The following is a 24602-nucleotide window of genomic DNA, read 5'->3' as shown; positions in this document are numbered from 1 at the left end:
GGTTCTAGTGCAAATATCTCAGTACCTTTGAAATGAGACAAACTAACTTACAAGTAACTTTTTTGCAAGAAATGGAGGCTTATTTTAAGAAAATAATTCCTTAATATTGATGAAAAAGTACTGGTTTCACTGGCAGAAAAATGTACTTGTGGGAAAAATGTCTTGTTATAAGTGAAATAATCTTATAACAAGATTATTTCACTTATAATTTGGGCCTGGGTGTGTTTCTGTTGGCACGTGTCTCTGCTCAGAGGCCAGTTGTTTTCTAATCTATAACCCACAGCTATAAAGTGCTTTTAGGCTCCTGCTGCGTGACACCACACCCTCCATTTAACCTTTTTTTTCCATCTCCTCCTCTGACCTATAGCCTCCGGTTCACTGTCCTTCATCCCTGAGTTGAAGGCTAAACTGCTAGTCTTCCTCTTGTTGTGTCCGACGCCGTCAACCGTCAGCACAAACTCCTCCTCAGGACGCCGACTCCTCTGGCTTCCATTTGTCACTCACTCTCCAACAAAGATCGCTCCTCTTCCTTCCTTCTCCTCACCCTGTTTTCCGTGCCTCCTCTCCGAGCCGCTAAGTTATCGCTCCGAAGTTGATTGCGGAATCTGGACTGCTCCGCACCAACTCCAGATTGGATTACGCCGTGATTTAATGGATGGAAGGACATTTTCTGCGCTCTGGAATTGATTGTCTCAAGTGACTGCCAGCATTGCGATGGCTTGACATGAGTTGTAACAGCCCGTTAAAGGTTACAGTTGTAATAAAGGGGCGCTCGGCCGGTACCAAGCATTTACTTTCCCATGAATTACGCAGTGATTATGTTTCTGTGAGTGTGTCCCGATAAACTCTCTGTCTCTTTTTGCTGCGCCGCTCTACTTTTAATCTGCCTCCTTCCCCGTTTAACCTCAAGTATGTTGCTGAGGGTATTCTCAGCTTCTTGCTCTTTCGTCCTCCTCTTCTTCATCAGTTCACCTCCTCATCCCACCATCCGCTGGAATCCCTCCTATCCCAACCCAGTGCACCCCTGCTCTCTCTCTCTCTTTATCGCCCTCCTACCTCCCTCTTTCTCCCCTTCATCTCACCTCCAGCAAGCCGGAGCACCCCTCCTCCTTCTCTTGGATCATTCTAGTCCACTTTTTCCCTCTCTCTCTCCCTCTGCATCCTCTTGTCTCTCCTCCTCACCCTTTCCATCTCTTCCTCCCTTGTCCTTCACTCCTCTCCAGCTGCCAGAAGCTCGCAGGCTCAGCGCCCCTGACAATCCAGCCGCTGACAATTCAGAAGCACCCCGGACAAAGACCTCGCCACAGAAGGTAAGCGCCTCTTCTGAGGAGTTTGCGCGAGTGTCTCGTTGAGTGTGTGTTCACTGTACCTGCCCCGGTTGGCACCTGCTTCAGGACACAGGTGTGGACATGATGGCGTGTCTGCAGTAGAGAGAGGGCAGGAGGGAAAAGTGTGGAGAACATGAAGAGGGATCATGATAGTGATGATGTGCGAGGAGGAAAGTGAGAGAAAACCTTTTTGATAAAGGCTGTTTTAGTGCAGCATTGACAAAAAAAAAAAGCAGTATCGAAAAAAAGACACAAACACAGAGAAGATAGGAAGGGATTAAGAGCTGGAGAGGATGAGGATAAACGAGAAACCAGACCAGGAATGTTTTTAAAAGAAAGAAATTTGCTTGCTGATAAATCTTTTCCGCATGCCTACAAATGCATCGGCGCCTGCCCCTCTCTTCCTCCTCCTCCTGCTCCTCTCCCGTACGGATCCCATTCACAAACAGGACCAGCGAACAGGCAGTGCTGATTGGTTCCCTGAGCGCTGCGTTAGAGTGTGCGTGCCTTAGTGTGTGTGTGTGTCTGTCAGGAAAAAGAAAAAGAGGTAGATATGAAGGAGGGGGAAAGGACATTACATTCCTGTTCAGGTGAATCTTGGGAGAGAACGGCAGAATGAAGCTGCGGCGTCCGCTCTGGTACATTAACATTATCTATAACACCGCCGTCCGTATGGCACAGTGCTGCAGTGATGGCGATGTGGATTTGTGGCTCGCCGACAGAGAGATATAGTCACAAATAAGCGCTTCTTTAAACCCATATCTGAACCCTTTTAAAAGACATTTATTATTATATTTGATGCTCAATAATCTTATCTGACCACCTAGAAGTAACATTAGCTTACAACTAAAGTGCAGGTGGTGATGAATAAACTTAAGGAGGTGAAGGATGAGTAGAAGGAATATGTGATCATATTTAGCTCCCTTTGCAACTAGTCACCCAGTTGGTAAGTACAGTTGACTTGTGTGTAATTTAATGTCAAGACTTCGGAAATTTGCGGGGAGACGAACCGACACCGATGCTGTTGCTGCTGTTTCTAACTCATTCTGCTGCTTGTGGGCTCAATGTTGGCACACAAGACGTGACTGACAGAATCCGGTTAAAGGATTTTCAAAATAAAAGATCCTCCAGACTCAACACATAAAACGAAAGCATTTAATTATTTCTTGTGCGGCCCGGTCCCAATTGGTCCACGGACCGGTACCGGTCCGCGGCCCGGGGGTTGGGGACCACTGATGTAGGGGACACAAATAACCTCTGAAAAATGATGAAATATGCAATGAGGATGAAGTTGATGTCAGGATGACTGGAGCTGAATGCAGATCTCTCGAAAGCTGCATTAAGACATTGACCTTTCTTATACAGCCACAGGTACAATGGCATAGATCAGGTAAAAGCAAATTCATAAACTGGCCCAGAGAAAATTCAGTCTCTAATCCAGGTGAGGTCTTGAACACTGACCCATCCGTTAAATCTGAGTAAGGCTGGGGTACTTTGCACAGAACGGGACGAACATTTCAGTCTCTAGATGTACAAACCCAGGAGACACAGAAGACATAGCAGCTGAATGAAGCAAAAATTAGTTGAAGTATTGACTCAAGGGGCTAAAACCAAACCATGCTGCTCTGCAAAATAGCAAGATGTTTGCCTTTGTAATGTGACAGAATATGGGAAGATTCGATGAATACTCATCATTTTGCAAGGAAGCATATGATCAGATAGCAGCAGCAGTCAAGTCTGAGTTAATTTTTGCAGGTCTTTAAACATCTATCCTCCAGACACCTTAATCACCTTCAACTAATGCCCTCTTCTTACATTAGTTTGAAACAAGTGGACACTGAGAATACACTTTATACTCTATCCCCTTTTCCCTTTTAGCTCCTGTGGTTTCTCCTCTCATCACATCGCACATCTCCACAAACTAAATCACCGCTTTTCCATTAACGATACAAGTCGGGCTTGATACATGGTTAAATATTTCCACCCGATTTCTTGGGAATTCACTGATTTCACCGAGGATGAAGCTCGGCGAAGTGTGAAATACCCAGGTGTGAAATGATGTTCCTGTGGGAGGAGACCTCGCAATTTCGCCGCGGGGTGTGACTGAGAAAATCAAAGCCAAGCAGGCAGACTGAGTAGTTGCGCATGTCAGTGTGTTTAAAAGGTTTTGTATAGATCTGGCATAAATGTACACCTGGAGAAATCTGTAAATATCCCAATAGTTAAACCAAGTTCCATCTGACCCACTAATTTGAGTCCCTCGCCCTGACTGATGGATTAACACACACACTAACTCTCTCTCACCTTAGAGTGCTTTTAAGCAATATCTGCAAGCAGTGTAATTAGCTTGCTTTAACTTTGATTAGAGACCAAAATGTACCTTACTTGTGGGGGTTTATGGTGCAGATGAAAGATAAATAGGTGGTAGATGATCTTCCAGAGTGATCCAGGACACAGTTGTGTTTAAATGGCTGAAAAAAGTGATTTAAAGGTCCAAATTATTGTGATAAACTTTCATCAGTTGCAAAGGAAAAGGCTTGTCTGGTGGATGTGGTATCTTCATGCTAAGTCTTTTTAAAATGCCTTGATGAGCTGGTCTCTCTTTGGGACTCCTTCTACCCTTCATAAATCTCTAAGCACTGCATCAGTGTGCAGAGTGTCAGCAGCGTTGAAGTTTATAATGAACCGCTACTCGTGTTAAAATTCAGTCTCCAACTTCACACTGATTGGGTTTTGTGATTCGGTTACTTGGCTGTTCAGAGTGATAACTCCACCAGATCTGAGCTGAATGGAGTTAAAGCTTAAAGCTTTCTTAAAGCCAAACTTGGGATATTTGCATGGTCTAGTTAAAGTTTGGACTGGAAATGGCATGGTATGTCACCAAACATAGCTGTTCACTCATGAAACGATGTGTCGATGTGCCTGAATTAACTAATTGTGACAAGAAAAGAGGGACAATCCCTCCACAGTGATGTAAAAAACAGATGGTCAGTTATGACAAATACTTGAAGCCCGTTGTTGCTCCTAAGGTTGTCACAGCAAGCTCTTATTTTTAATTAATTGTCACACTGAACCAAGTTATTTCTTTTCCGTTAGTGATTTAGCACTGACTTTAAAAATTCATGTCATCACTCGGCTAATCTGACTGACATTGGCATTTGTTTTATGTCTCTTATGTGTGTTTTATATTTGGATTACGGGTGTGCAATGTCGCACGAGCTACTGCATTAGGACAGAGTAAACAAGTGTTTGTTGTTGTATTAGCATCTTGTTTTTTCTATTTCCACACCTGTTCATCTCAGGCTACACTTTTAGTAGTGTATGCAGTCGATGAGGTGGTCATGTATCTGAATTATTGAGTTATTTGAAGCTTGCTCAGTGCAGACAAAGCATCTGATTAGTGCGATTATGTAATGAAGTGACTGCTGTCACATTTGTTTGGCTTTACAGTAAATTGTGCAGCAGTCGCTTATTCTGTAGAAGTATTGATGGCGACTTGGTGTTGTGGTGTGCAGGCAGCAAAATGTACAACATTTCCAAAAGAAATACTGTGACAACCCATCAGAGCTGTTGACCTAATGATGTTATAACATGCCAAATGTGCACAAAGGTGGTTCTTGGACATTATTTAGGTCATATGGCACAGAAATCAAAGCAGATCCACAGATGTCTTAACCAGCTTTAACTCTGGTTTTAAGTTCAAGCATCGTGCAAAGGACAAACTCAGAGATTTAATCACTTCTAGAGCTAGTGCATCTCTGATTACCTGTCTAGGTTTAACCCCAGTATTTATTTGTTCCCTCATGAATCAGGTAGACATTGAGCCATTGGCCTTGTAAGAGGTTTTAAGACAGGAGTTGGCTTTTAAACTAGCAAAGGACAAGTCTTAGTCGTAAAGGGGTAAAATGTGTTATTAATGTCTCATAATCGTATCCGAAGAGCTGCCTTACTTGTAAAAAGATCACATAAAACTCCTGCCAGTGCCAAGTGTGAGCTGTGCTAATGGGAGCTACTGAAAGGTCAAAGTGAAAGTGTGGGGATTGGTGTATGTGAAGATTTTCCACCTGAGAATCTTTAGAGAATGTGAGGACAGTAAGACCTGGATTTACACTAAATGCTTTGAACTGTTGAACTCTGACCACAAAAAATAAAAAAATCAGTAGACAGCTTCTGTAAAAAAAATTAAAGTGTGTGTTGTTAGTGCAGCTAAATGCTCCCTTCACGATGACATAATTATGAATCAACATAAAGCTGCAGCTTAAATTTCATTACACATTTCGTCCTGAAATAAGCTTTCTTCTCAGCTGCAGAGTTAATGTTTAATCCTTGGCTCACGCCCGTCAATATCAATTAACATCTAAGCACCTGTCAATAAAAGTGCGACTGATAGTCCAGAAAATACGGTCCAACTTTTACAGTGCCTTGCATGATACATGGTGATGGCAGTGTCATGCTGTGGGGACGCTTTTCTTCAGTAGGTGCAGTGAAGTTGGTCAGACTCGATGAGAAGCTGACAGAGCTTGAGATATCTTTCCAAGAATACCCGACCGAATCGTCAGCCTGTACGTTTGTAAAGCTGCTGCAGACATACCCCAAAAAGTGGATCTACAATGTATTGACACCGGGGGGTGAAAAGTAATGGATAGGATCCTTTTCAAATGTTGACTTTTAAGAAATATTGAAAATGGTGCATTTGCACAAGAAGTTGCAAGTTACTTGAAATGCATCCACATAATTTGTAATCGCCTGGCTTAGAGATTGAAGCCAAGATTTGCCTCCATCATACATTCTCCCATGAACTCTGAAAATCTTTCCTGTTGCTGCTAAAATAATAATAACAAAACAAAACAACATCAAATGTATGTATGGCACAAAGGTCATAGATACTTTGCCAATTGCCCTCTGGTTCCCAATGTTCCCTCCCTCCGCTGCTCAGGCCTGTGGAGCGTGGTTGAGCTCGTGTGCTGGTAGGGGGACTGAATGGAGGAAGATAGAGGAGTAGCTGTTTGCGTGGGCTCTTGATTGAAAGTGAGAAATGTCAGAAAGGGGTCACTGAGTTGCGAACAGTCAGAAGGGGAAGTGATTCAGCTTGCTCCTTCCTCTGGTTGACCTTTATTTACTACAATCCGGCATTTAAGGTATTGTCTTTTTCTTTTTTCGGCCTATTCTTTCTTCTGGTTTCACACATGTTGAATTTTTATCTTTTTTTTTTTTTTTTTTTACAATATTCCTCTCATTTCATCTACTTTGCAAATACAGCCACCTTGTCACCGGGGTGCCTGAGCAACGTAAGAGGCTGTCTGGATAATTAAAACTCCATCACTCCTCGCTGTAGAGCAGAAGTCTCTCGGAGAATTTGCATTTACTCTGATTTTTGGGAAAAGCACAATTAACCCCCTGTAATGCCCTTTGTTTTAATGACATTAATTAAAGTAGATTTTGATCAAAATTGGAGGAGCGAGCTCCACGGTTCTCTTGAGCTGATATAATAAAAAAAGGAACCACATTAGCTATGCAAGAAGCTTTCTTTCAATCCGCTCAAACCTCAGCACGCTGACAAGAACAGGCATAAGCTATGCAGATGACATGCACTCTTCTATTTATTGCAATTATGCAGCCCGCGCACACGTTAATGAATGCTCCTGTTATTGTAATGGTCCCTGACAGAAGGCTGTGATAGCCATACTCACTCCCCAGAGTTTTCACTGTTCAGACGCCGCCGCCAAGGTCAAGGACAGATGTTGTGCGATGCGGCCGAGAGCTTGATGAGCCGGCTGATACACACGTTGATCGATGTAAAACGTGATCCGTGCTGCCTGTTTGGGGCTTAATTTTGTCTGTATGCATCTGTAGACATGAGAGTGTCGTCACACGCCAACAGCCGTTAATAAGGCATCATAAGTGTGGATTAAACAGAATCTGTTCGATGCAGGCTTTTTTTTGTGTGTGTGTGTGTGTGTGTGTGCCAGTTTATAGTATTCTACCATACAGCTGGACTTTGTCAAGTCATGTGAAGGTCCTGCTCAATCCAGCAATAAGCAGAAGGGCTCAGGTGTTTTGCTGACTTGCAATGGATGCCACACACCTTAGGACATAAGATCATATTCCTAGTTTTACCACTGCAGCTTGTTTTATCTCCTCTCTGTTCTTTGTGTGTATGTGTGTGTGGGTGTGTGTGTGTGTGGTGCTAATTTCTCATAAGCCCAACATGCATCGGTGCACGTGTGAGTACATCTCTCCATAATGTTCTGAATGGTAGGCGCTTCCTTCTCGGAGGAGGTTCAAAGGCCATTTGAGTAATTTAAATGATTGGCCGTGCTTGTGGGCACAGAGTGTGACAGGAGTTTGAGTATATTCAACGAGGACAAAAAGTCGCTGCTAACTTTAGACTGTCACTGAGGTCAGTCCAGAGCAACAGGAGTCCGCCCATTTCCAATTAGAAAACCCGTGACCCCTTAAATGAGATCATTAACAAACCCGCGGTCAGATGGGACAGAGAGCCAGAAAACGGATAGAGAGGTCTCTTGTTATTTTAGCCTGGTCGTTTTTTTTCGTTTTCCTTTTTTTTAGAAAAAGAAAATTAATTGGATGATGATGTGACCTATTTTGTCAAAGCCACTTAAAGTAGCCATCTTTGGGGAGCAAGATGTCGGTATTTATAGATGTACTGTCCTCAAGCACTGAGACGTAAGGTTATACATCTACTTGGTCAATACTTAGCCAACAGTAAGACTCCCATATTACTTTTTAAATTATACAACTTAGGATGGAAAAAACATCTTGAAGATTTCAACACAGCAATCACCTTGTCCACTGGGGAGGAGGCAGAGTTTATTGCTGAGGTAGTTAGGAGCTTCCAAGGACCATGGGAGGACGATATTTGCCTGGATTCCTCTCTGGACATTGGACATCTGGACCTAACATAAAACCTCTTCAGTGTCACCTGAAGGACAGCACATGGTGATTGTGAAAATGAAGTTGCCGGGGTTAATCTGAAACTGGAGACTCCTAACATGTTCCAAAAGTTTTGATAGTTTCTTAACCTTAGACGAAGGGTGAGGTGTATAGCCTCTATCCTGGACAAGGGACGGTGGACCTTCATAGTCGTGCCACGGGGAAGGGGCCCGGAGACCATTTATAGTGGCATCTTGTGTGGGATGCTACTGTAATATTTGGTGCAAGGGATTCTTTCACGACAATTGCATAGTGTGTGCGAGAGGACAGGGGGGCATAAGGTGCTTTTAGATACGTTGAACTCTGTATAAGTAAAGAAACCTTCTGCAGCCCAGTATGGCCGTCACTTTCTGTACTAATACTCTCCTGTAATTAGTCCGTTATATTTATTTTTTCCATAAGAAATTATTTTTTTGTGATATGTCTTGTCACTTTTAAAGAACAACCATTAGTTGACAAGATAAAAAAGAACTCTTGACATTTCTTTTGACTGCTTTTTTACTTTGTCGGAGGATAATTCGTAGACTTTTCTGATGACTTCAGAACAGTAAACATGCTGAAACTAGTAATATGTCACAGTCCATTAACCATACATACATACAGTACATATATATATATATTCTTTATATGTTCCATTATTTAGTAACTTGTCAACATGTCAAGGAGACTTGAATACATCACAGAACCTTTTATGAATAAGATAGACAACAAAATAAGGGGCAAGTTATCTTGTCTTGACTTGTTCGGTTTTGACACCAATCTCACCCTTTCCTGCTTGTTACTCTGAAGGTGTTCCATTATTGCCTTCAGAAACATGTCATTCTTTACAGTGTGTACATAATGTGACAAGACCACAATGTTTTGAACTGATGTATATCTTTTTAACTTTCTTTTTTTATGTCTTTGAGTCAGAGGGCAAATCAAGGCTTTGGTGTGCCTACATCAAAAAACACAAAGCCTGTAGCTGGTTTAAATAGCTTTGGGAATTTCTTAAGTTTTGGTTGGTTCTTATTGTTTTCACTTTAGTGAGAGTGCATATACCTGAGGTATGCTGAATAACGATCTAGCAACAAATTACACTTCAAGTGAGCCATCATTCAGCTCAGCCAGCAGTTTTATCCATGACACGAATGACAAGGCCTTTCCTGCGGCCTTGCAAAGACTCATTCATTGAGAACAATATCCATCAATCCTGCTAAGACTTGTCATATTCCAGGCCATGTTTAGTCCCTGAAAGGCACCGGTTCCAATGGTGAGCTTATTTTCCTTTTTGGGGTAATCATGCAACTCCATTTGAGGTAGTGACAGTGCAGATTAAGGTCAACGTGAGTAAGGGCAAGCAGTTGGATGTAGTAAGGGCAGATGACCTCTGAGACCAACACAACATAGGGTTTCCTAGTTTGTCGTGAAAAATGCACTCTTTTTATGCTTGTCAATTATTGGCATTGCCAAAATGAATGAGTTGGACTGAAGTGTGCAGACACAAAATTTATCACTTAACTTTAATCAGCTGTGAAATGCCTCAAATGTAGGTATTATTTAATACGCACTTAATTGTCAATATGCTTCACCATTTACAGTGAGAAATGTCTGAAGACTTTATACAAGGTCACAGTATATCTTGTGGGTCAAAAAAATCTATCCTTTGGTTTTCTGTCAAACTCAAACCAGCAGCTCCATGTCAAAGGCCAACACTCCTAGATTCATCCATCAATCTTTTCTGAAACTGTTCTGTTCAGACGCGACAACGGTTCTATTTAAACTACATATAGCTGAATTTGTCCTGGATCAGCACATTTCAGCACATGCCCAGAAAGAGTGTACTACTTTCAGTAGACGCTCAACGTCGATCCAGTTGAGCCTCACTCCCGTTCTTCAACGTTAGCTTTTTGAAAGAAAACTTGCTCTCGTTATGCGGGACGCAGCCGGCTACACTGAGGATTTATGATTCACCCAAAGCGAGCTTAAATATTGACTGCCTTTTGTTGTTCCATGAAAACTCTGTTTTGTTTTGTGAGCTTTTAACTGTTTAAGCTCTCTGCTGCAAGGTCAGTGGAGCTCTGCTCAATTGTTTCCCACACACAGCACTGCAGGGGCTGCCATGAGTGACAAGAGAGCAAGCAGCTGACCAGGCTTCCCTGGCAGAGGTAGAGGCACAAATGGCACAAATTGGCATCTGTGTGCATATCTGTGGTTGTGATGAGCGCTGCTCACTCATGCACAATACAAAATGATGAGCACTCCCGGTGCCACGCGTGGAGCCCGTATACTCTCTCATTCTGCAAACTGTGTGTGGAAACAGACTGCAAGTCTACATATAGGCAATCCTGTAAAACACGAACAACCTCGAGCGCAGTGCAGATAAGACTTGTGTCAACGTGGAGCCACTCAGGTAATGACTGAGAAATTCGGCAATGCAAGATTAATTCCTAACTTCAAGTTGCTGCACACATCCTCTTAATAGCACCAAGAAGCCATCATGTTGCTGAAGGTCACATTTTTGAATAAGAAAGTTTAACAGCGTGTTCAGAGCCCTATAGCACTTGCCCTTTTGTCCACAGAGTTTAACCAGTCTTCCAGCTGTTACTTTAACATCCCCTTGCCTCTTTTCTGTCCACCTACCCTTTCTCCTTTTTTGCACTTGCATCGCAGACGTGGACTGGAATACAAATTGTGGCTTGCTTTCTTTATTTCTGTTGCCTATGATGCTGCAGTCCAGAGGAGAGTAGGGGATGGTAGCGAATGTGTCCCGCTGAAGCCGAGTACGTGGATCCCCAGCGAAGAAAAGCTGCTCAACAGACAAAAGAGGGGGAAACAATGAAGAAATTGAGACAGTGGCAGTGAATGATGAAAAATTGAGATAAAGGAGGGGTCCATGAAAAGGGAGGAAAAGATGGAAAGAAGAAAGATAAAAAGCAACCTCTGTGGAAAACAGACTAGACTTCTACAAGGTTTATTGTTCTCTCTAACGATGATGCTGACTTATTCACCTAATGAAACTGTCTTACTGTCCCAAAGCTTTGCAAATTGGTATCCAGTCAAGTTATTTTGTTCTAAAACTGTTTGAGTAACACAGCTTTAATTTCCTCCAGAAAAAAATACATGTTTTATCTCCCTCTTTATTTTTAGACGGTTTTAGGAAGGTGATGATGTGAAGTCTTTGTAGCCCACTGTCAGAAACTTTAGATATGCCTGAACAGCATTTTAATTATTGCTTTTTCAAAATATAAATTATTAAGGAGTTCAAACCTGGACTGGATGGTTCTATTGTGACGAGAGAGTCTTTCTTTGAATAAATATTTGTCCCATGTAACACACAAAAGGAAACTGTTTAATCTTTTTTGGCGTTAGCATCGCCTTACAATTAGACAAGCATGAAAACTTCGTAAGCTAACATTTCAAACGCCAAGTCAAATCCCAGGGCAAATTATTCTACACTGATATCAGATTCTTTAAAACAAAGCTGGTGATTTGTAAAATCAGAGAAAATTGGGATTATAAGTTTAGCCAAAAATGGCATTAAAACCTCATCTCATCGGATACTCTAAAACCTAAAACTTTGCCTTGCTTCGTCTTGTTGTATGGACGTACGGTTACGGCTGCACTGCCACCTGGTGGCCTGGAATGATACGCCAGCACTAATTGAAATTTTTGGATTTTTCCCCAGAACTACATTTGCTTTTTAAACACAGAGGCAGAAAGTACATTAAAAATAATGATAATGATGTTGCTGAGGCCTTGCTTTCCACATGTGGCACATTGACTTTTATTATTATTAGACGCATGGGCTCAGCACTTGGCACCACTCTTGCAGCAAAGACAATATCTGTGTTTTTCTGTGGACAGAACTGATTAAGAAACTGACAATTAATTAAGTCGCGGGCATTAACAAGGCGAGGCTTTTATTCTGCTGCGTACAGTGAGTCACGTCTCCAAATCCATCAACCCTCATTAAAATCATCAAAAATGGGTCTGATTGCCATTTACCCCCGAGGAGCTCTCTGTGTGCTGGATTAGAGCATAGATAATCTAACCACTTTGTTCCAGATGCTCTTTGTTCCTTTATTCTCTAACATTATAAGGAACATAGAGAAGGCACGTAGCGGTCAAAATATGTGATTGCGCTTATTTTGTATGTCAGACCATGTGGCCATCCGGTTGGCCACAGGATGTGTGTCTGTTAAAGACACATCCATGACTCTGCCTGACCCCATTTACTCTGGGCCCAAACCGTATTTGTGTCCCGTTGCCCCAAGCGCTACACCAGTAAGCTATTACACATGCATACTCTGACATAATCAACATCTGTCCTATTCGATTAATTCTCTTTCCCCCCCTCCAACCGAATCAAAGTAAAACCGGCCCTCCTTCCCTTTACAGCAGCCACAAAAAAAAAAAAAAAAAAAAGACCCTTACATCACACTGCTGTGAGCCAGTCAGGCATGACGAAGACTGCAGTATTTTCAGCTGGGGAGACACGGACTCCGATGCACACGACCCCGCGAGAAAGATGCAACAGGAAACTCATCGAACCTCACCAAAACGACTATAAACTGTTTTTAGATGTTATTCAAAAGCAGACATAAACGTTTCAGACTGAATTTTTAGACGAAGGTCGTACTCCGTGCTCCTCTGCCGGCTTTCACTTAAAAAATGCTCAAAGGCGAATCAAAGGAGTGTGATAGAAAAGCATTTAATTTAATTTGGTCTAAAACACTGGTCTAAAATCCTGAAATTTGGACACTTCAACCCGCTCTGTTGCTGTTAATCCTTGGCTGTGTTAAGGAGGAAAGTTATTATGTTAGCTTAATTTTGGAAAAAGCATGGCTCTCCTCTCCTCCTGTTAGCCGGGTCGCGAGCGGATGTCGTGACGGCTGCAAGACAAGGCGAGGCACAATGACGTCACAGATCACGGAGTTTAATCTCATACAAAGCAATCGACAACAAAGCTGCAGAGGAACAGAGATATACATTATATCACAAAATAAGGCACACAAGGGAAGACAAACGAACACAGAGACAGACAAAGGCGCCACGTGGAGAAAAGATGAAAAAACTCTCCGACTCTCCGGTGCTGTCCTGAAATTTTAACCAAAGAGGCGTTTCCCTATTTAATATATGCAAAGAAGGCGTTCTGCTCTTCGACCAATTAGAACTCCCTCAGGCCCCCAAAGAAAGTTGTGACTTCCTGATTTATAGCAAAGGTGTCTGTTTTTTTATCTAAGCATAGGCGGACCACTTCGTGCCCATCTCCATCCGACCCGGGCCGAGAGGCGCCAAGAAGTCTCTGACCCTTTTCGGAATGCAAATTTATTGCTCTGTCTTCAGCGGGGGAGGCAAAGGGCCCTGCTTTGTCTGCTGAATTCCCAACTGCTCAACAGAAACTATTCCAAATTAAAGTGTTGGCTATACCTTTACACATGTCGTAAGATTAAGTGTATTTTAGCATTAAATAATCATTTTCCTTAGCAATCCCCCTTTTGAGGTCTTTTAAAAAAGACCTCAATAAAAATTGAGTAAGCCTTCTAATACCGAACCAAAACTATGTATGAAAAAAAAACGAAAAAAAACAAAAAATAAAAAGAGAAAAGAGTGACGTACCCTAATTCTATACAATCCCCCTTTGAAACAAAACCCAAGGTGAAGAAAGACTTATCCTTAAAAATGTAAAATCATAAAACAAAATAATCACAATACAACCAAAACACAAGACAAACCAAAAACCCAAAGTATACAATAAAAATAAAGCAGGGAGATACATATAAAAAACTAGTAAGAAATGCTCTGCAACTTCAAAAGACAACATTCACCACAAAATTACAATCTGCTGCTTGTCTTTTTCTGTTTTTTTTTTTTTTTTTCAAATGTCCATCGACAGTCTCTCAAAAAATATGAAGTCTTCGTCAGGAATTATTCAAAAAATGCGCGCAAAAAACAAAACGAAAGTCCTTTCCAGAGTTCTCAACGAACGAAAAACACGCAATAAAAAGTTAATGATGATCCTCTTGCAGCTTGATCTTCTTCGGTCGGACACCTCAGGCTTCCACCTGAGCGTCCGTTGCTCACTGAAAATGGGATTATTAGGTCAATATTACAGAGAGATTTCAAGGAGAAAATGAAATCTCCTCGTGAGGAAACCAAATCTCGTGAAGCGACCTGTCACAGGTTTTTAAACAGACATTTTGTTTCAACATGAATTTCATTAGCATCAGAAACACAATTACAACATTCTTTAATATCATCTTCATCATTGTCAGCATAATCAAACGACGGTTTCACCTAAAAATAAATTTGTTTTGTTATTTTCCATCCAGGGAAATTATTTTAATCCTTTTTATCAAAGAACGCAGACTTTGAAGGAGACCACATCCGCAGGGCACCAGGAAACCAGCTGCAAAACTATAATGACAAAACAGAGATCAGATTTATCCAAAGGCATCATTCATTTGTGTAATTCAACACAAACATCTTCAATTCACTTTGTGTTCAAGTGAATCCTCCAACGCTCGTGGCTCTGTGGCTGTTATCTGCGAAATAAGTGTGAAGCCGCTTCTCCAAGCAGCCCCACCCCGCCTCGCATGACACAGCTTGTATGACAGAGTCCAGAGTCCTGGAGCTCCGAGCTCCAGGGCAGTCTGTGTGTAAAACCATGAGCAACACATCACGTGAAACCTTATCTCCTACTCTGTCCAGTTCTGTTCATCAAATGGTGGATGTGATCCCTTCAATTTACGTTTCTATTATAATATACTATAGCTCCTAACCGATGGAAAACACCAAAACCCTGTAATCATTTGCTTCAAAAGACATGTTTCCAAAGTAACGTGTTCCCAGAATGTTAAACATATGCAGATCTTTTCTTAAACCAATCTTGTAAAAATAGGATTAAACAAACGAAACAAAACAATCACAAAAACTTAAAAATGTAGTTGTAAAGCTTACATTTACCACCAAAATGAATAACAATGTGAATTAAACAGTCCAATTTAAATTACTTTTATAGAACAAACTAGATCTTACTGGTTATTTGTCTAAATCATTTTACATGCGTTCCTTAAACAAAATTCAAAAGAGTTAGACCTGGAGAAATTATAATGTAAATGTATGCCTTAACAAATCCAAACATTTTCAAAATATACCGACATTACCTAGGCTTTTACTTGTCGTCGAATTTAAAGTTTTATCCAAATTCGTTGTAAATGGATGTAAATCAAAAAATCAAAATCAAGTTTAGAAAAATCATTATAATCCCGCCTGTGTACTTTTACTGATTAGTGATAACTTTAATCAAGAACAGATTCTTCAAAACATTTCTTAAAACATTCATGCTCCATTAAATTAATGCTCTGAAAATGGCTGACACAATAATATTTTAATTTCTATAATTATTTTCCCTAGTTAATTAACCAAAATATGCTTCATTATCACTATAAATTTATCTATTTTCTCAAAATATGTTAGCCCATTGTCAGAAAATCTTTTAATGGAGAACAACTCAAACCTATTTAAAATAAGCACATATAATACCAGAGAATATTTTCCTTTCACTTTTATGTGTAGCACAGATCAGACATGTTCTTCAAAAATTTGTTTAAGTATTATAAAAGATGAACCCATGCATCTTCTCCCCCTTTGATACATTACTGGCTAATGTATCCCTATTTCTAGTATGTGAAATAACGATGTTGATGAAACAGGGTTATTATTCAAGCTAAGAAAAATCCCACCGATATGCAATGCTGCCCCCGTCCTAACAGGCAAACTCCCAAAACAAACAGAACAATGTAAGTTAGCATGCTTTAAACCTTCAAGATTACTATTCTCAAAAAACATTTCACATTACAGTTCTAAAGCTCATTATTCAATTTTACTCTTATGATTCTCAAATAATTCATTTTACAAACTTCTCAAAAATTTTCACTAGCGTTTGACAAAACGTGTTTACCAATTAAGACTCAGTGAAGGTTATGCATAAACCAGGCAGAAAGACGTTGAAAAAGAAAAAAAATTCAAAATATATTCTTAAGAAAATCCAAAAATGCTAAATTTTGACAAATACTGGTCAGAATATTACCAAATCAACAAATGAAAGAAATTAAACTGAAGACTGAATTTCCCCCTCCCCCTTTCGAACGGGTCAAGAGGAAACTGGTAACTCAAAAGAAAGAAATTAATTTGGTAGATTTAACAAAATATAAAGAACTGACACAAATAGCCAAATAAAAAGTCAGACTAATGAAAAGAAATGTAAAGATAAAATCCTAAACTACTCACTACTTAATATATAAAGTAATATGAAAGGAAAACAGAAAATCATTACCAAGAGTGTCTGTGTGTAACAATCGACTCAGTATTTCAATGCTAAAAACTTATATTTAACATTTTCCACATTATTCCTTACTCACTATGTATTTGCTTGTTTAAACTATCTACTTTAAAGAGAAAATGTTTCACTAAAGCTAGGAAACCAAACCGCATCAAAAATCCTGTCTTATGTGATGAGAAAAGACTCTCTACTCCTTCCTATAATCTATAATGTGAAACAATACCCTAAAATTTAAACAGCCAATCCCTATGTTCCTTAGGAAAAAGAAAAATTAAATCCTTTTGTACTTTTAGATTTCACAATTTAAATTTGAAAGCCACTACACCAGTCTGAGCAATCTCCATTTTCAGACCATAAAACAAATTCCTAAGCCCACCATAAAACCCCCTTTTCACCTCTCGGAGGAACTATTTGTATGGCAGGAAAAAGAGCCAATAAGGATTTCAGGAAGGACTCCCAATTCTTTAAATTTATTAGTAGGCTTTGTCAGCGAAAGCATCAGATATGTTTTAGTCTCCTTTAATTGTAAAATTTGAACTTAAAAACCCTTTTGTCGTACCATTACAATAATTGTAAGTTATATTCAGAGAGTTTGTCAAAAGGTACTTTAAATGATGGGAGAGACAATGATTTGCCTCACAGCTGCTTGTTCTCCCGTGATGAACTTCTGTAAGTGGGGGTTGAAACTCCTCCTTGGGCTCCATTAGTCTCATGTCTAAATAAACATACTTGTCGCTTCTTCTCGTTTCGTTCTATTTATTTATTTTACTTAATTTTCTTATTTTATTTTATTCGAAGCCCTCTCGTCTGTCTATAGGCAGTATTTAATCATCTCGTATTACAGTTTAATATTGATTCTCTACAATAGTTCCACCAGATCCTCTTTGATTAACCCATAAGTTATTGCTAACTTAATATTATCCTTCAACAACCAATCTTGTAAGTTTTAGCAAACTTTTCTATATTCAAACAATGTCTACTTAACAAGAGAGTGACTACTAATTTATCCTGTCTAATTATCCGTAAGTCCTGTAGATTCAACAATATTTTATCTATCTTAAAGTTTTGGTCAGTTTGAAAAAGACTGATTGTGAAAATATCTAGAGTCAGTTGCATATTGCAGTTTGTTGTCATCTGAGCAATTCCTCTTACAGTCAGAGCCTGTTTCTCTAAAAATCTTCGTTTATTCTTATCCTCAACTCATGAAAAAAGTCCTGTTTTACTCATTGTAATTTATTCTATTTTTCTGCTACCTTCTCAGCGTAGAAGGAATAATTAACATTTTATCCACTATTTTAGTTCTCCTCCTATACACAGGTTTTATTTTATTTATTTCTCTACTTAATCAGTCATGTATTTAGCCATTTATTCATTCACTATATTTATGTATTTATCTAGTAATTGGCCAAGACAGCATTTCTACAATCCTCTGTGACCTAATTTTCTTGGCTTATTCTGTCTTTCTTTATTTATTTATTTAACCTTAGAACCCATACTTTATTTTCAATTTCGTTCAGATGATTTATTTTATCAAGGTTCTATCCTTTAATCACCTTCCAATCTGTACACTGCAGATCACACTTACTGCCGTTATTGCCTAATTGTAATAATTTAGTCCAATTTAACACAGAGGATGTTTGTAAAAACTTGAAATTTTGCACCATAAAACAGCACTAAGAAAAATTCAGTATTTCTATGACATAAAATACCAAATGGTATTTTATCTCCAATCACACACTCTGTCAAACCAACATGAATTATAACACAAACAAAAACAAAATCACACAACACATTACAGAAAACACAAAACACACACATCTGGCCAGGTTGTATAGTCAGTCAAAATTTCATCAGTCCCCAAGTGTCAGTCTGTGGTCATTATTCTATCAAATTTAACTGTAATTTTTATCAAATTTTCTGTAATTTATATCAAATTTACTGAAGCTTCAGGAATTGTCCAATGTTTCATTAACATATTTTCATGTGTCAATTTAATTAATTTTAAACTCCAATCGTCAGGAGCCTTTTAATTCCCCGTGCACGTTTAAAAAGAGAGACATCTCAAAGTTATGTTAAAATCAAACCACAACCAATAATTTTGTTTTCTGGTACCAGTTTTATGTACTGAACTCCTATTTATTTTATTCATTTATTTATGTTTTAAACTAAACGACCACGTTTTCGCCATCGTTCTACTTTCCCCGTTAAAAGTGTTCTACGAACCATAGCGTATAGCACGTGTTGCAACTCAGTGTCCATAAGAACTTTACAATAAAACGCAGCAAAATCAATGCAAATTCACACAAACAGCGCTATTCAAACAACTTAACACTCTGCCGAAACACACAGCCAGCCCGAACTCGCGCACGCGCACACACACGACCACACAGATACACCCACAGATACACACCTTACGCACACCCAGAGCTCTGGAGCACACAGCCTCGTGTCGCGGCAACAAGCACACATCGCGACACACAGAGAAACACAAACACGGTGTCGGACAAACGGAAGAGACAACGGGGAAAAAAAAATAAAATAAAATGCCGGCTGTAAAAATGCATTTCTATTCGTCACCACGGGCGACGCAACCCAGCTCAGTCACTTCGTCTTACTGAAGACAGGCGATTCAGCCTTGTTAAGCCAATTGTAAGTCTACTGGAGATGAGTCAGTCTCCGGGCCAATACAAGCCCAAACTACCAAATTGATACACAATTACCAAATTCTTTTTAAATTCAGAGGTACAAGAATAAACCCTCAGGGCAAAAGAACCAAAAACGAAGAAAAACCCAGCCTTTTGACAATAGGGTAAGCAAGTCCTACGTCTGGACCCGCTACGATCCTCTTGTTCGTGTATTCATAATCCAATTACTCAACCATCGACTCTTTTATAAACACAATCTCTGTACCTGTGCAGCTCCGTGAACTCCGCGTGGCTGGATACAGCCGCAACAATCTAGCTCGCCTTTTTCCAGCACACGGCGGTGCAAACAACAAAAAATAATCAAAAGTATCTCACCTCACCGAGCCGAACCAGGCCAACGCGTGACAGCTCCACCCGCTCAGAATCCGTAACCGAACGAGCCCCCAAATTGTTAAGGAGGAAAGTTATTATGTTAGCTTAATTTTGGAAAAAGCATGGCTCTCCTCTCCTCCTGTTAGCCGGGTCGCGAGCGGATGTCGTGACGGCTGCAAGACAAGGCGAGGCACAATGACGTCACAGATCACGGAGTTTAATCTCATACAAAGCAATCGACAACAAAGCTGCAGAGGAACAGAGATATACATTATATCACAAAATAAGGCACACAAGGGAAGACAAACGAACACAGAGACAGACAAAGGCGCCACGTGGAGAAAAGATGAAAAAACTCTCCGACTCTCCGGTGCTGTCCTGAAATTTTAACCAAAGAGGCGTTTCCCTATTTAATATATGCAAAGAAGGCGTTCTGCTCTTCGACCAATTAGAACTCCCTCAGGCCCCCAAAGAAAGTTGTGACTTCCTGATTTATAGCAAAGGTGTCTGTTTTTTTATCTAAGCATAGGCGGACCACTTCGTGCCCATCTCCATCCGACCCGGGCCGAGAGGCGCCAAGAAGTCTCTGACCCTTTTCGGAATGCAAATTTATTGCTCTGTCTTCAGCGGGGGAGGCAAAAAGGCCCTGCTTTGTCTGCTGAATTCCCAACTGCTCAACAGAAACTATTCCAAATTAAAGTGTTGGCTATACCTTTACACATGTCGTAAGATTAAGTGTATTTTAGCATTAAATAATCATTTTCCTTAGCAGCTGTCAGCTTTGCGGTCTACATTTTGCAAGCAGATCTCATGCTTCATTGCAATATTACATATTGACCTTGTGTGCTTTTACCTGCTCTGTGAAAAAGAGTGTATGCTTGATTTCGTTGTGTGTGCGTGTGTCGGGGTGTGTGTGTTTGGGTGGCCTGCAGGCTTTCCTTGCTGCAAAGCTGAGGAATAAAACAAGTGAACAAGACAGCAAAAAAGGAAGAGGCATCACAATAAAGTGACACAGGATGGAGGGCATCACTCTGTCTGACATGCAGCCTGCAGCATGGTGACACCAATCACACGTAAAACGGACATTTCACGGCCAAAGGGAATGCATCGGTGAGGAATTGACTAGAGTAGTTTCCTTTATCCAGAGATTGTGTACGTTCCTGAAGAAATAGACCGGCTTGTTTTAGGTTCTAATTGCTCTACAGGTTGTTCCCGGTGCTGATGTGCAGACAAAATGAGGATGGTCAAAGTTTATTAAAAGGACGGATTCTACAGAGACTGCATCCGCAAGTCATGGGCGAACACAACAGCATGGCCGTCACTCTGAATCGGTGTCATCTGTGCTCAAAGCCAAAATGCACAAGTCTACTACTCATGTATGAGCACAGATTTGAAAAATTACTTTCTGCTACATTTTGGCAAAGTCATCCTTCAGTTGACCAGAAAAGTTTTCTGCTTCGAGGGTCGTAAATTACCTCTATCGGCCAATGGGCAAGAAGAAGCTCCACAACACATCGTAAGCCAATACAAAGACAGAGAAACACATGTGCGTACACGCCCACACACACACACACATATTTAGAGTAACCTAACATTCATGTGTCTGGATGGTGGGAGGAAGTCGGAGCACCCGGAGAGGACCACGAGGAGAACATGCAAACTTTGTCTTTTCTGCGAATGATTGGTCAAAAAGAAAAATCCACCTCTAAATGGAGCATTAATCATGTGTTTAGGGTGAAAATATGGCAATTTTTGTGCGGATTCAAATCATAACAGCAAACAGCAAATCACAGCAAGGTTTCAAACCCTCGAAGACCAGCGCTGTTCGCAAACTGCAGATTGTATAAAGTATGAACCAACATCCTTTGCTATGACATTGCTGGTCTACCTAACCGTGTCGATATGGAGCATCCTGTCTTGTCTTGTTGTTGGCTAAGGGTCATCAGTGCATGCACATTCAGTGACACACTAGCATCACTGCGTCGTTTGGGGGCTGGCATGACAACTACAGCTGGCTTTTTTGTTTGGTACGGTTTTCCTTCACATTGTGCTTTTTTGTGAGCGCGCTGTAACTTGTAAACAAAGGATGGCTGACGATCATCGTCTCACTCCACAGAAATGACGGCGGTGGGAGAGAGCATAGCTTTGGAAGACCTCCTAGCTGCACTTCTGAATTAAAACTGAATGTCAAGAGTAGCTCCTCCGATGATGGTTTTACGATGTTATGTTTCTAACTTTTCATTTTCATCAATTTGCACAACAACAGAGACCCAAACGGTCCGGAACAAGAGGGGACTCAAACTCTGGTCTGTTTGGACCAAACATGTATGAATATACATTTAAGTCTAAACTCCTGGAACAACAATGATAAACCTTAAAAATTATTAGAAACTTTCTCCTAAAGTCGGGCGCTGACGCACAAAAAAAAAAAGTTATTTATTTTGAAATCCTCCTCACTGGATGAAACTTTCTATTGCTTTCATCTGTAAATAATGAATTCCTCTCATAAACGCCTTTATGGACGCCATGACTGTTCTGCATTTTCCCCACAAAACATAACAGCAGTTTTTACGCCTCATTGAACTGAGAGGCAAAACTGTGATAGTGCAGTATTGATGATGCTGTCTTTTTAATCAGCCGGATGAATTTATCCATTGGAATTAGAATAAAAGAGACACGAAGTGGGGAGAGTAATCACTTGGCAGAGAACCCAGAGGAGGAGGGGGAAATGGTACTGAATGCACATTTGTCACAGACACAGACTAAAAACCCTCATTAACACTGAGAGGCATGTTTGTAGAGCACACACTCCAGTTAAATTTAGTTTGGTTTTTATGCACTGAATGGATTTTTTTCCCCAAACAATTGTTATGATTCTTCAAAGAGAGGCTTTTGTCTAAATTTGATATTATAACTCAGGCTTTATGCATGAAAGATGGTCTTTATAGAGAAAGAGAAAGAAAGTCTTGGCACAGAACCGTTGGTGCAATGATGGGGCCGTTGACTGCTCAGCGTGTGTGTGTGTGTTTGCAGGTTTGTGTGTAAGCCACATCCTGGTTCTCCTGCGGTCATCATTCAGTGCGGCACACCTGGAGTTTAAGAGGCTGACTGCTGGGGCCAAATGATCTAGAGAGTCAGAGAGAGAAAAATAGAAAAAGACAGGAGGGGGGGCATTAAGGACATAAGAAGGGAAGGGGTGATAGCAAAATTTGCCAAGACGGTCTGATGATCCCTGGCTTGTTAGATGTGTGCCGTTGAGAGAAAATGAAGGCATAAAATTAATGGGGGGCGATGGGAAGCAGAGAGCGCGAGTGAAGGAGACAGAGAGAAGAATGGCTAAATGAGAGGGAGGAGACGGATGGAGGGATGCGCGGAGAGGCAAGAGCATCCATTTAGGTTGCCGAGACACACTGCTCCTTCATCTTGAAGCGGATCGAGTCGAGCCACAAAGGCAAATCAGCAGAAAGAGTCAAAGAGCGAAAGTGAGGACAATTTAAAACAAAGAAATGTAACAAAGACTGAGAGCAATCCTCATTGGGTTGGTATTGAATGCCGTTTCACTTTTTTTTTTGTTTAGCATAAATGTTAAAGAAATTTCAACATCACACTTGACTATTGTTTTTGTTGTACTTTTTGGACACGTTTCACTTTCATTTAAAAGTCTCTATTTATATCTGGCATTTACATTTTTTATTGCACTCTCTTTACTTTCTGTGGTCTTTTGAATTTTGCACAGATCTAAAGTTTTACTACAATTTAATACATTTTCCAAAATGTCTCTCATTTACACAACATACAATGGATGATGACTTTTTAAAACAATCTGAATCAACTTTCCCGAAGAAACTTAAGCTCCCAGTACCTGTTGTTGGACTGCCAGTGTTCTTCCAGTTTCCTTACTGTTTTCATCTGTTTTCCTTGCTAAACTCTACATTATTTTATTAATCTGCCAACTTTGTTTTCCATAACACTCCAAGTGTTTTTCAACCTTTGCAATCCCTCCGTCTATTATCTTCCGCTGATCTGGGATCCAGACATACTTACACTTAATATTTTCATTTCCGAAGGCAGAACCATTCATATCATTCAAGTCAACCACGGCAACACAACTTTAGAGAGGTCAGTCTCAACTCAAGCCAAGTTGCTTGTGAACATCAAGCGAACACTTCTTCCTGATTCACCTGAGCGTTCCCACCTGTCTGTGGCAATGCTGCCACTTTCGTGCTTCTCCAGCGATCTGCTGTTCTTCAGGTTAAACGGAGGTTTATGATCAAAGAAACTTTGATCTCAGCTTTATGAAGTTACTTATGTAATCCCTCTGATTAGCTCCTCCCTTCTCTGACTCGTGGGTTTTGGCCAGACCTGTGAAAGGAAAAAAAAAAAAAAGTTTGAACAGCACAACCTAATGCCAATTGTGGATGCACGCACTCATGTTCAGCGCTGTTTTTATTTCTATACGCCTCTTGCACGAAGCTACAGCTAACAGCAATGCCTCGGCATGAACTAAGAACTACTTCTTCTTGGTAGTTTGCTTGTGTTGAGAATAAATAATTCTGTGTTTTCCTTCTATTTCTTTTAGCTAGTTGCTAAACTGAAGCTAAAGAAAATGACATGTTAGGAAATGCAAATGAGAGCCAGGGTTAGAGGAAATGACACACTAGGGAACGCCCTTTTTAGGGCGTAGCTTAGATTGGAGGCTAACAAAGGAGATCACAAACTCTTCTTGGTTGCCATTTTGTTCTGCTAGCTCTTAAAAGTAGCATGTGAAATGGACCAGCTGTGTTTTGGTATTAATAAATGGAATTCATGAATTCAACTCACTGACTCTTTTCAATCTCATGCATCAAGAACTTAGCATGGAGAACGGATAAATTCTCCACACTTGCTAGCATCTCTTACAACTCAAAAAGTAATTCTTGTTAAATGAAATTTGTCTGTCCAGCTATCTGCCTAAGCTAAATAAGTTCAATAGATTCA

The 24602-nt window shown here is 40.4% G+C and overlaps 1 protein-coding gene across 1 annotated transcript in view; it reads left to right on the top strand.

The window, feature by feature from the left end:
- The first annotated feature begins 1109 nt into the window (after positions 1-1109).
- Positions 1110-24602, top strand: part of pvalb6 (parvalbumin 6) — a 51169-nt gene continuing 27676 nt past the window's right edge. The window contains exon 1 of the mRNA XM_032588002.1: positions 1110-1310. The gene's annotated coding sequence lies outside the window, so the exon portion shown is untranslated. The remainder of the gene's footprint in view (positions 1311-24602) is intronic.

This window comes from Xiphophorus hellerii, chromosome 16, assembly GCF_003331165.1.
Source record: "Xiphophorus hellerii strain 12219 chromosome 16, Xiphophorus_hellerii-4.1, whole genome shotgun sequence".
Lineage (NCBI taxonomy): Eukaryota > Metazoa > Chordata > Actinopteri > Cyprinodontiformes > Poeciliidae > Xiphophorus > Xiphophorus hellerii.
The sequence above is the reverse complement of the archived record's forward strand: the minus strand, read 5'-3'. Positions and strand labels throughout refer to the sequence as shown.